This window comes from Elaeis guineensis, chromosome 3 (assembly GCF_000442705.2).
Source record: "Elaeis guineensis isolate ETL-2024a chromosome 3, EG11, whole genome shotgun sequence".
NCBI classification, from domain to species: domain Eukaryota; kingdom Viridiplantae; phylum Streptophyta; class Magnoliopsida; order Arecales; family Arecaceae; genus Elaeis; species Elaeis guineensis.
The window spans coordinates 81843045-81854625 of NC_025995.2; the positions used below are offsets into that span (position 1 = coordinate 81843045).

At 37.3% G+C, this 11581-nt stretch overlaps 1 non-coding gene across 1 annotated transcript; it reads right to left on the reverse strand.

Annotated features, from left to right (window-relative positions):
* Window positions 1-1311: 1311 nt before the first annotated feature.
* On the reverse strand, window positions 1312-11361 carry LOC105032763 (uncharacterized). The gene is made up of 6 exons (XR_012139690.1): window positions 11215-11361; window positions 4156-4197; window positions 3959-4044; window positions 3746-3892; window positions 3561-3642; window positions 1312-1424 (listed from the first exon to the last, which is right to left on the reverse strand). It is a non-coding gene; the product is annotated as an uncharacterized protein (transcript).
* Window positions 11362-11581: the final 220 nt, after the last annotated feature.

Below are 11581 nucleotides of genomic sequence, written 5' to 3' on the forward strand. Positions count from 1 at the left end.
CAACATCAAAGTTCAAGTGGTTCAGATAGTTTGCCGTCATTGACCAAGAAAACCTCTGTTCTATTATGGATAAAAAGGTATAATCGATGATCATTTGATACATACGTCCCAAGTCTTCAAAAGGTTTGAAAACTTGTTTTTATAGACAGTGCATATTTTAAATTATGACGAGTGGTATGAAACGTTGATCTGGATGTCCAATAACAGAATGACTATAGGACAGCAAAGTTGGTTATATCCTATAAACATTAAGGTAATGCCAATTACTAGATATTTTTGTCATGTAAATAATTATGCAATTTCCCTGAGCAGGCAAGCCAGTATGCTACAGAGTCATGAGTCAATAACGGAAAGCAACATGAGCAAAGCTACCAGAACAAGGGTAATTTAGTTGTATTAAGGATAAGAAAAGCTAGTGATTTTAAGAAAAGTAAGTTCTTGGAATGTGGGTTTCAATTCAAGATATTCGGCTAAACACAAGTCAGCTTCTTGAATTGACTGAAGTAACATTTCAACTATGATCAAACATGGTGAAACACAATCACCTACAGTTAATCATGTGCAAGTGTGCTCAATCATGGTCAACATGGTCAAACAAAGTGTGAGAAGCCTAATCATGGCAATTTTCAACTAGTGAAGATTGGGGCATCAAAACTTTTTATCCAGGTCAGTTTTGGGAAGTGAGAAGCAATCTCATATCAACTCGACCACTTACATAATCACATGATGAATATTGTGAATTATTGGTATATATGCTGTATATTGCATTTTGGGTAAGAATGTTGGTTATGCCACGTGTCATTGTGTAGACAGCTGACTATGGACTTCTCATCAATAATTTAGGTAGTGGATGTCACAACTCCCTGATGGTAGATGTGCATCAATGTTGGTGTCTCACCAGTTTTATGATTAATGCATGTCCTGTGCACGATAAGTGTAGAAGAATAGCAACTTTTTGACACCAATCTTGATGCATATAAATGGTCATATAGTTGTTAGGTCTAATATCAAAAGTGCATACTCCAATGGCGACAAATATATTGGACTGGTCTTTATGTTAATTAGGCATAAAACTTAGATATGCCCTGTGGTCAATATGTGTGGGACATCCACATCAATGATTCACACTATTTATCAAAATCTACAATGCACAAAATACCTGAAAACAAAACAGTCGTTCCTTCATATTTAATTACTAAATAATTTGCTGGGTAATATTTGGTTGGACCCTAAACACATTAAATATGAATATTGTCAATTGATGCAATTAATGAGTATTATCAAACCATGGCTAGAAAACATACCATTGTCTCACGTGGCTTTCCTGAGCAGCAAAGCCAATATATAACACAGGGCTGAATCAACAGTGGACAATGCAACAATAGAAATGCTACAAGAACAAGGGTGAGGCACGACGTCTTCAACTGCAGAAATACCAAAGTTATCACGCTCGAACTGGAAACATGTTAAACTGTACAAAGTTGTGATATAAACAACTGGGACAACGCCACAAATTTCCTTTAATAACAACATTAAAGGGACATTCATCTGCTAAGTGACTAGAAAGAAGGAAATTTGAATCCAAAACCCTGCAGCTTTATTAAAATGAGATTCTTTCAAGAAACTGGAACCCAATAATGGAATAAACAATTTGCAGGAAACCAAGAAAACATGCACCAGGAGAGAAGGAACTGCCTCCATTATCATTGTTGTCATCACCAACATCTTCCATTTCTTTTCACCATCAGAATGACGTTGGTTATGCAACAAAAAACCAAGATGAGAAGGCTCCACAGAATGATCGAGCAAAACATATTGAATTCCATGGAAGCTTTGTCTGGCTGTTGGTTTAAAATATCCCTCTAATAAAGGTGCTAAATTGTTGATCAAGTTATTGCTAGGTAAAAGGGGGCCTACCAAAAAAATCCAAGAAGATTTGTTGGCAAGTAGGAAGATGCACCCTACTTGTAGCAATAAGAACCCTTCAAAATTCCCCATGCTTGGAAAGAATCTAAAGAAAGTAGGATAGAGAGGGTTTATTAAGTAATTGTGTTCATCTCTGAGAGACATAGTACTATCCATTCCTCTTCCTTTTCTTTTTCCTTGGATAAGACTCATTCAGCTTCTTTACACTATTCAATGGTAGAAATGTCCTTGAAACGTAGAAATATGAATTTAGTTGATTTATATTAAAGAAGATAAGATGTCCAAAATTGGTGGTAGAAAGTACTTGTGGCATTTGGGTTGCTCAAGTGAGAAGCAGCTTGTGGCATTTTGGGGTGCCCAAGTTAGAAGCAACGCTTCTAACGCATTCATTAAAAGAACAGCAATGCCAGCACTACCAATAGATGTAATCATGGTTCAGTCCATACCCTTGATAAGGCTTCATTTGTAAACTTGTAAATGCTCACTATCTTATATTGCTTATCCAACATGGTTAAGTCTCATCATGACAGCACCTTGTGTTCTCACAACCAAATCTTCAACTGGTTCACAAACTTAAACTTAGTTTCACTTGTGGCAATTACGTTTTAAATCATAAAGTTTCAGCCAGAAAAATCAAAAAAGGAAAAAGAAATAGAAAAGTAAAGAATATATCGATCATAACATTTTAACGTGTACTGTGTTTCTTGAAATATTTTAGTGTATTATGTAAAGAGTTGATGATATGTAAACTCATTAAAAGTATTAAACATTATTCAGATAATTAAACTCCAGAATAATACAGGAAATTACACACGCTAAGGAATTGTTTAGGGACCAATTTGGAATTATAATATGTGAATTGCTAAGAATGCATATAAAAAACTTATGCATTCCTGTCAAAATCACAAAGCTTTTTCTATACTATTTATCAAAGTACATGTCCTAATTTGTGAAATTCACTTGTCATATGGTACTTACAAAATGAAAGCCTGGGTTCATGATCTTCCTTATTTTAAACAAATTCAAATTACTAACATGATTAAGTTTACGAAAAAAGTTATATCCCCTTATTTTAAAAATTCAAATCTTGTGCTTCCATATCTAATTAAAAGTTATAAAATCAAGGTTTTCTTGCATAAACATATCCTAGAAGATAACTGATCATCCTTAAGCAAGCACTTTCACGTAGTGGAAAAAAAGTAGAAATAAATTGTAAATGAGGCTGTTGGCCTCACATAAGTTGGGTCTTGGACGCTTTCAGCTGTAACTGTAGATGCTAGAGAGAAATTGATCAATTTCGACAAAAAGCTAGCTGAAAATACTGATTGTTGAATCTCAAGCATTTTTGGTAGCCACATTTCCATTTTTAGAAAAAATAGCACAAGAAACCATCTTAGGTTGGTATTATCATTCATTCCCATATTTTCCATCTCTAAGACCACTAACTTACCTTTGATTCTTTCCATAGCCATAGAAGCATGATAGAAACTATCAAAAACTTGGGGAAGGAGGGAGGGACACAATATAAAATCTCGAACATAACATATGATACCTATCTAGAATAACACATAAAATTATGCACAATGTTCATAAAAAATTCTGTTTTCTTTCTGTTGTCTCAGGGATGTAATTACCGTGCTTTGAAATGTTGGCCACTCTATGTACCTCAACTGACTTGGCTGCTCAGCCAAAAAAATAGCTAATGATTTCAAACTCCTGCAAACAAGAGGAAAATAAAGGGACTCAGCAAACTTCACAAACTTGACTTCGTAAAGACTAAAGAGTGAACTCGTATCATAACCAGGACTTTATAAGTTACCAGCCAACATCCTTGATCAACTCACCAAAAGGGTTCATGGTCAAACTCATTTTCAGACAGAAATGCTCGATGACAATTCCTTCCTATTGTTGCACAGTGTGTGTTGTTATGGATGTGAAATGATCGCCAAATTCGTGTTCCTGAGATCTGCAAAAACATAAATAAAACCAAAAACCTAAAAAAAACATTTATATAATCTAGAAGGTACAGTACCTGGTGGACCTTAACAAACTGATACTTGGTCCTGCTGAATTGCTGGATGCTAATGGATGGTCTAAGACTGCAAAATAGAGATGAATCTAAAGAGGAATCAATATAATTTGACATACATATATATGTATGCATGTATGCATGCACACATACTTAAATGCATGTGCATATAAGAAAAAGAAAAGATGAAGAAAACAAACCTGCAGAATGGACCATGAAACTAGCAGTAGACATCTTTCGAACTAAAAAGCAATCAAAAACACTAACATAAGCAAAGTTGATCTTCATAACCGTTTATGCATAAAAACAATAAATGAATATTTAATTGCTATTTTTACCAATTTGGACAAATAGAAGCCAAACAAAATAATAAACATATGAAACTTAGAAAATGCAGTGTTGTGGAGTTGGCTATTTTTAAGGAACTAACATGCAAATTTTCTTCCTCTTTACCTAAAATCTTTCATATTTGCATATTAATTCATGTCTTTTCTATATTTTTATTTTAATCCCTAAAATCTTATAAATTATTGCTTATATAACCGTCAGGTTAAGTACTAGATGATAATAGAATATTTGTTTATATTCTCCCAACTAATGTTAATTTCATATCTTCTGGATATTTTTGCCCCTCACCCTCACACTTAACCAATCCCTTAACCCATGCCCATCCACCACTGGTCCTCTAGCAGCTAAGCTTTGAGCAAGAAGAAGGCAAAATAGACAAGAAGGCGAAGTGAGCAAGAGATGGTGGAGCCTTGTGCCTTATTCACTATTAAGCCAAGGGCATTTTTATCCTTCTAGAGTCACAGTTAACCTTAACCAGGGTTCAGAATGAAAACTAACAGAAAGACGAGTTGTAAAAGTGAAGAACTTTACAAGAACTTTTATATAAATACGAAGAAGATAGGGATTGGCACACAAATATGAAAGATTATAGGGTCTAATATGCAAAAAAATCCCAGAAAGGAACCCTGCTTTCAAAAGCAAATTTCATGATTCATTTGAAATTTGAATATTCAGATTTTTATACAGATTAGGTATACCTACGTCTAAGCCCCATAGAGGCCACAGCATTGTTATGTTATGAGAGAGACAGAGGAAGGAGGGAGGGAGAAAGAGAGAGATCGAGAGTATAAGGGCCTGTTGGCATCAAGCAGAATGTACCTATATGGATAATATAAAATGTCGTTTTTGTAAACTAGAGGCAGAATAGTTTACAATATTTTCCAAGTTTGATAATATTTGAATTTTGAAGACAAAAAGAAGATTTTTCCTCACTTTTCTTTATGACTAAAGAACATGTTAATGGAGGAGAGAAGAGGGAAGAAGAGATGAAGGTGAAAAGAACATAGAAATGAGGACAGGAGGAATAGACAAATACGAAGGATTCCTAGCTATAAGTTGCTTATGATCAACGTTTGCCGACTCTGGCTTAGAACCGGATCTTATACGGCCGGCTGACGGTAGGGGTTGTACGCCCTCATATCAGACCGTATTATGCCCGTACCAACATGAAAACAAAAGTGGGGGAGAGGGAGAACTAGAGAGGAAAAGAGAGAGAGGAGGAAGAGGAAGGAAACTAAAAAGAGACCAATGGAGAAGCCGATGAGGCCATCAGATGGCTGCAGTGGCCCTCGGAGGGCCAACGAAGCCTTTGGGGCTCCACCTCCTCCATGAGAGAAGAATATAGAGAGAGATAGAGAGAGGGGGAGAAGAGTGGATGGACGGGAAGGCGATGGGGAGACTGTCGAAGGGCCATCGAGGCCTTCGGACGGCGAAAATCAACTTCACAGCATCCATGGGATCGAAACAAGGGCTACCTGCCCTATTTTGTAATTTTTTTTATTTTTCAAAACATATCATGAAACAGGGCAAGTTGCACCTGTTTTAATCCCCATGGATGCGCTGGGGTCATTTTCGCCATCCGAGGGCCTCAGCAACTTTCCCATTGCCTTCCGTCCATTCGCTCCTTTCTCTCCCCATCTCTCTCTCTATCTCTCTCTATTCTTCTCTTATGGAGGAGGATGGAGCCCTGGAGGCCTCAGCGGCCTTCCGACGGCCTCAGCGAGCCACATCGGCCTTTTTCTCTCCTTCCTGTCCCTTTCTTCCTCCTTTCCTTCTCCTTCATTCCGTTTTTGTTGGTATTCTGAATTAAACACTCGAACAACATGATAGACCACAAATATAGTTCGGTACGTCCAGAACCATCCAATTCAAGGTGGTTTGGTATTCCATGCCTATGATAGTCTATAACAAGACTCCACTTGGATATTTAGGATGATCTACTCAATGCTTTGAAATATATTAGAGCAAGGAAATATATTTTTTGGAATATTGATAGTCGTAATACAAGATTATATACCACAAAATTTACATGGATCATTGTTGACTTCTGAATAAAGCACTAAGATACTATAGTGGTAGCAGAATTAATTTTGTCACCAAGTAGCAACGTAAATTCCAGCGATGAAAACTAACTGATTGCATTGATATTTCAAAAGAATACATGTATCATGTATTATCACATCTAGCATGAAAGGTTCCAATAAATTGATCAAAGAAATTATTGTAGAGATCATGACATGAACCAACATAACAAATAGAGAATTTAGAGTTGTTCATAAATGAAGAGAACATTCTAGCATACATATCCTTCAAAAAAATAAAACAAAATTTCCAGTCAATTGTTTTAAAAAATGAAAAAGAGGATCTATTTAAGTCGATGATTAAAAGAATAAACTAAATGAATCCTCAAAATCAAAGATCGCCGACTCGAAACCGGATCCATATCGGTCGGCCGATGGTACAAGTCGGTACATCCTCATAACGATGGAAATAAAGGATGAACTAGAGAGAAAAAGAGAGAAAGAGAGAGGAGGGAGGGAGGGACAGGAAGGTCGGTGGTGGCCATTGGAGGGCCACGGAGGCTACTGGAGGGCTACCGAGATCTTCCAGGCTCCGCGGTCTTCTGCAAGAGAAAATGAGAGTAGAGAGAGATAGAGGGGGAAGGGAGAGAAGATGGAGGGAAGGTAGCAGAGAAATCACTGGAGGGCCGTCCACCTCACTATTTATCATCTTTTTTTAAAAAAATGAAGCAACAGGGCCGTCACACCTATTTCAAATCCATGGTGATCGTGGGGCATTTTTGGGCCATTCGACAACCACCTAACGTCCCTACGGTAGCTTCCCTGCCACCTTCCCCTCCTTTCTCTTCCCTCCCTTATCCTCTCTTTCTCTCTCTCTCTTCTCATATCTCGCAGAGGACTGCGAAGCCTTAGAGGCCTTGGCGGCCCTTCGACAGCCTCATTGAGCCACCTTTGGTCTTCCCCTCTGCTTTCCTCCCCTCCTCTCTCTCTTTCTCTCTTTCCTTCTCTCTCGCTTTGCTTTCGTCAGTGTTCTGAATCGAACGTCTAAACCACACCAGTTAGCTGTCGGTATAGTTCGGCATTCCCAAACCATCCAATTGAGCCAATTCGACAAACCATGCTTAAAACTAAGCCCGAAGTTACTGGAAAGCATTGAACAAACCATGCAAACCAAGTGAACAAACACACAAATTATGGGTTTATTCATAAACATCATATTTGAAAATAAGTATAATAATGATGGCCGTATACTATGTCAAAACTTGCAGATCCACTCATTTCCGGTTCTGACTAAAACTCCTAATTTAGGTAAACTATTAAATCTTAATAATGATATATATGCATCACCTCAAGTGATACTAAGCTAATAAGCTAAAGTCACTATTAGTGAAAATGCTTCTTTAAGAAATCAACCTAAAATTTTGCCCTAATGATTAGCCAAATAAAATTCTTTGACAGACACATCTCTCTCCAATTCAAGTGGCATGACTCTGCTCACCTACTCCTACCACTTTCCATTCATTTTCTCCTAAAATGTGTGAAATGAGAATTTCCTCAAGTTCCAAACCTGAGTTTTTTATGAAGAATGCACAAACCACATAAAAAATGGCAAAGACAAGCATGCAAAATACTTTTCCCATCGCATTCTTTATATGTGCAAGAAAACTGCAATAAAGCCTTCTCATGGCTAGCCAAAGATTTAGTTGTCCTATACTATTTAGAAAACCATTTCTTGTCCACAACAACAGCCAGCCAAAATGCCTTATCCCATTTATATGGAAGCATGTTAATGGATTGAAATAAAGATTCATAAAGTTTAACAACATTTTATGATAGTTCCTTGGTAATGAAACAAAACCCCTAAGTTGGTAGCAAGTTACAAGCAATTAGCAAAAACAACCATGGCCATAAGAGACACATATAGTGAGACCTAGAAGACCACTTTGTAGACATGAAAACCTCTTATCCTACTCATACTTTAAGTTCATGCAATTGAGGAACTACCATTCCTGGTCTGCTAGACAAGTGATATAATCCTCATTGAGAATATCATGTTCAGGGCATAAGAGGGGCATAATTTTAGTCCAATATTTTTAGTTTTTAATGTTTAGAGAGTCTTCTGAGTTTAGAATGTTCATTTTATGTCATTTCAGTTTATAGAGTTCGTTTCTATGTCCTTTGAGCCTTTCTAGTCCAATGGTCGAGGTTAAATATAATCATATTCCCTTCTACAAAGTTAAGGTTATCTTCTAATTAAGGAAGAGGGTCAACATCTAATCCTCATCAGCATTGGGCTGTATAAGACCTTACTCATTGTAAGAGCTTATAGGAGATATATATATATATATATATATAATCTAATTTACATGTGAAGATGGGGGTGCCAACAACTGCAGTCTGTAAAGTCATTGGTAGTTAGCTACCAATGACCTAAGTTCATGTCCCACCTTCATCCTGATTTCAGCCAGGCTTCCTCCCATCCTAGTTCCCCAGAGAGAGAGAGAGAGAGAGATTAGAACACATGCTAACCACACATACTTACACTCATCCACATGCACTAGGGCATGCATATGCAAGCATGATAACGGATATAGACATGTATATACACGAAGATAGAGAGAGACCATAGACCTTCCAGTAGAACTGAAATTAAAGTTTCAAACCTTCTAGTGGTAAGATCAAAAAAGGGTGTTCTAGATTAAGGATTGCACTGTTCATCACGAGCTACAAGGTCTAGAATATCTAGAAATCAAAACCAATGTGTTGCATAGACTATTTGCGAGTGCATAAAGTGGACACAACATGCATGGTACCAACAACTCAACTATGTTAAGATACATGATGACACAGATTTTGGATCCACACTATTGATAATGAGCTCAATATATTAAAACAGATGCATATATACACACAGATATATCCACATATGTACATAAGAACATACCTATGTAAGTATGAATCCTCACATATGAGCTACTGTGTCCCCAGACCCACAGAGAGAGAGAGAATGTATGTGGTACGAGGTCCATCAACTAAGAGAAAAAAAGGGAAGAAAAAAAAGAGTACAGACTCTTAAAGAGCAAGGCCAATCTCTGGATCATACTGACTTAGTTATAAATCTCAAAGTCCATAATGCATGTTTTGGAAGTGCTATGCGTCAATTTGTATGCATGGGAATGCTGGGAAAAGGAAAAGGAAAAATATTATTTGGAAAATGGAAAATGTTATTTTCATGTTCGTTTGAATCATTGGACAATGAGAGCAAATTTTTCTTTCCACTATTTGGTACAAAAAAAGGACAAAGGAAATAACTAATAGCTTAAAGAAATATGAATTCAAACAGATCTCAAGCATTGTCACAAATTGACCATCCCATGACCTGCTTGAATTGACATCTAGCGCTTGCATCTCACATTTTCTATAACTGTTCTCTTAATTATCCAATCAAATGGTGGATACAGGAACAGCTACTTCTAGGAGGAAAAAGTAAGTATAGATGAGATGGAGGGACTGGTGACTAATGAGAGAAAGCATCATTTGCAAAGACATGAGAGAGAGAAGAGAAAAAGAGATTAGACATGTGGGGAGAAAAGAGAAGTAGTGGAATCTGTGGATGGAGAAAGAGAGCCCTCGTGTGGCCAAGGAAAAAAATGATTTTCTTGGGCTTTTGACTGAAAAATGAGAACTCAGAAATTCTAAACCTTCAGGAAAACTTGTCTCTAATTTTTTTCTATTAACCTAGAAGTTGAAATTTCAAATTTGCCAAGCAAAGTCTACTTTCATTGGCACCTTTCGGTATTCAAACAAGTCCCAAAAATAGAAATCAGTGTTTTAGGTCGAATTTCTAGGGGATACCTTGGATATATACATGTGCATATATGCACACGTTCACATATATGCGTGCGTGTGTATTTGTGTATGTGTTTGTGTGCTATGTTTGGCACATCCATTAGAAGTCACAAAGTCAATCAACAATCAAAGAAAATAACAGAGATGAAAAGAAGGGCCTCGTAAATCTATAACATTCTTAGTGACCTAGACTCAATTTGTCATGATGGGACAAGATTGTGGATAAAGCAAATGATAGATGAGATAGAGAACGGTAATAACTTTTCTTCCTTTTTCTATGCTTTAAAAAATCTTCTCTTGTTCATATTCTTTCAAGTTTGGGCCAACTTTGTAAGCGGAAGTTGCTGGTTGCATGAATTTAAGTTACATAACCAATAAGGCAGGTATCTTATCCACTAATTAGGCTTCTAGTTTTCGGTTTCATGGTAGATTCCTCTCTTGCCGAACTTTTTAAGACCAAGAGTCAATTTAGAGGGTTGATGTCAACCTGTGAGCCAATCTTGAAATGTCTATCAAGTGGACAAAATTATAGCATATCAAATCATGATCGAGATATGCAAATATGGACCTCTATTGTGATTCTGTAGCAACTTTAAGTTTTATGAAATTATTTGCCATCCAAATTCGCTGTTTCTTCAGCAACAAAGTTGGTTTTTATTTCTGAAAGATATTACAGGTCTAATAATTTAACTATCAAACTTCAAGAATCAATTGAGCTCGACTCAAACTTATAAACCAACCAAATTCCATATTACAGTTTACGTGTAATTCAAAATTATTCAACATTCATCACCTACAGCGCGACCCAGATCAAAATTCAACAAATTAGAACAAATTCTTTTGAATCAAACTAGAACAGATCGTATTCATCGCACGACCAAAAAAATTCCAGTAATATACAAATCCTGACATTAGCTACTACAACCAGGGAGGAAAACCACAGTAGCGGCAATGGCTCGGGTAAGGAAAATGACAGGCGAGTGGTCAAGTTCGTTTGGAAAGTAATGGATAGATCCCGAGACGAAAGAGAAAGAGGGGTACCAATAGTGGCAGAACTCCAACTTCTTTCAATGACTGCTGGCGGAGAGGGTTCTGGAATTCCAGCTTTCATTGGCCGCCGGCGGGGAGGGTTGTGAGGGGGCGAAAAGACATGGAGCGCAGAAGAGGACGGAGCGAGAGTTATCCTTCTCCGGGTTAAGTAGTTGGGCTGCAAATGGGTGTCGGGCCGCAAGCGCGTAATTAGACCCGACTTGATCGAAAACCCACAGATCGGACCGAATCGGTTGATCAAAGGCCAAAAAAAAAAAAACATGTAACCATCTGAAAATTGGGCTATGTCTGAGTTTGATTTTCTGACCTAACCCAGACTGTCAATCACCTCGGCCTAATTTGTACCCATCGAAAAGGT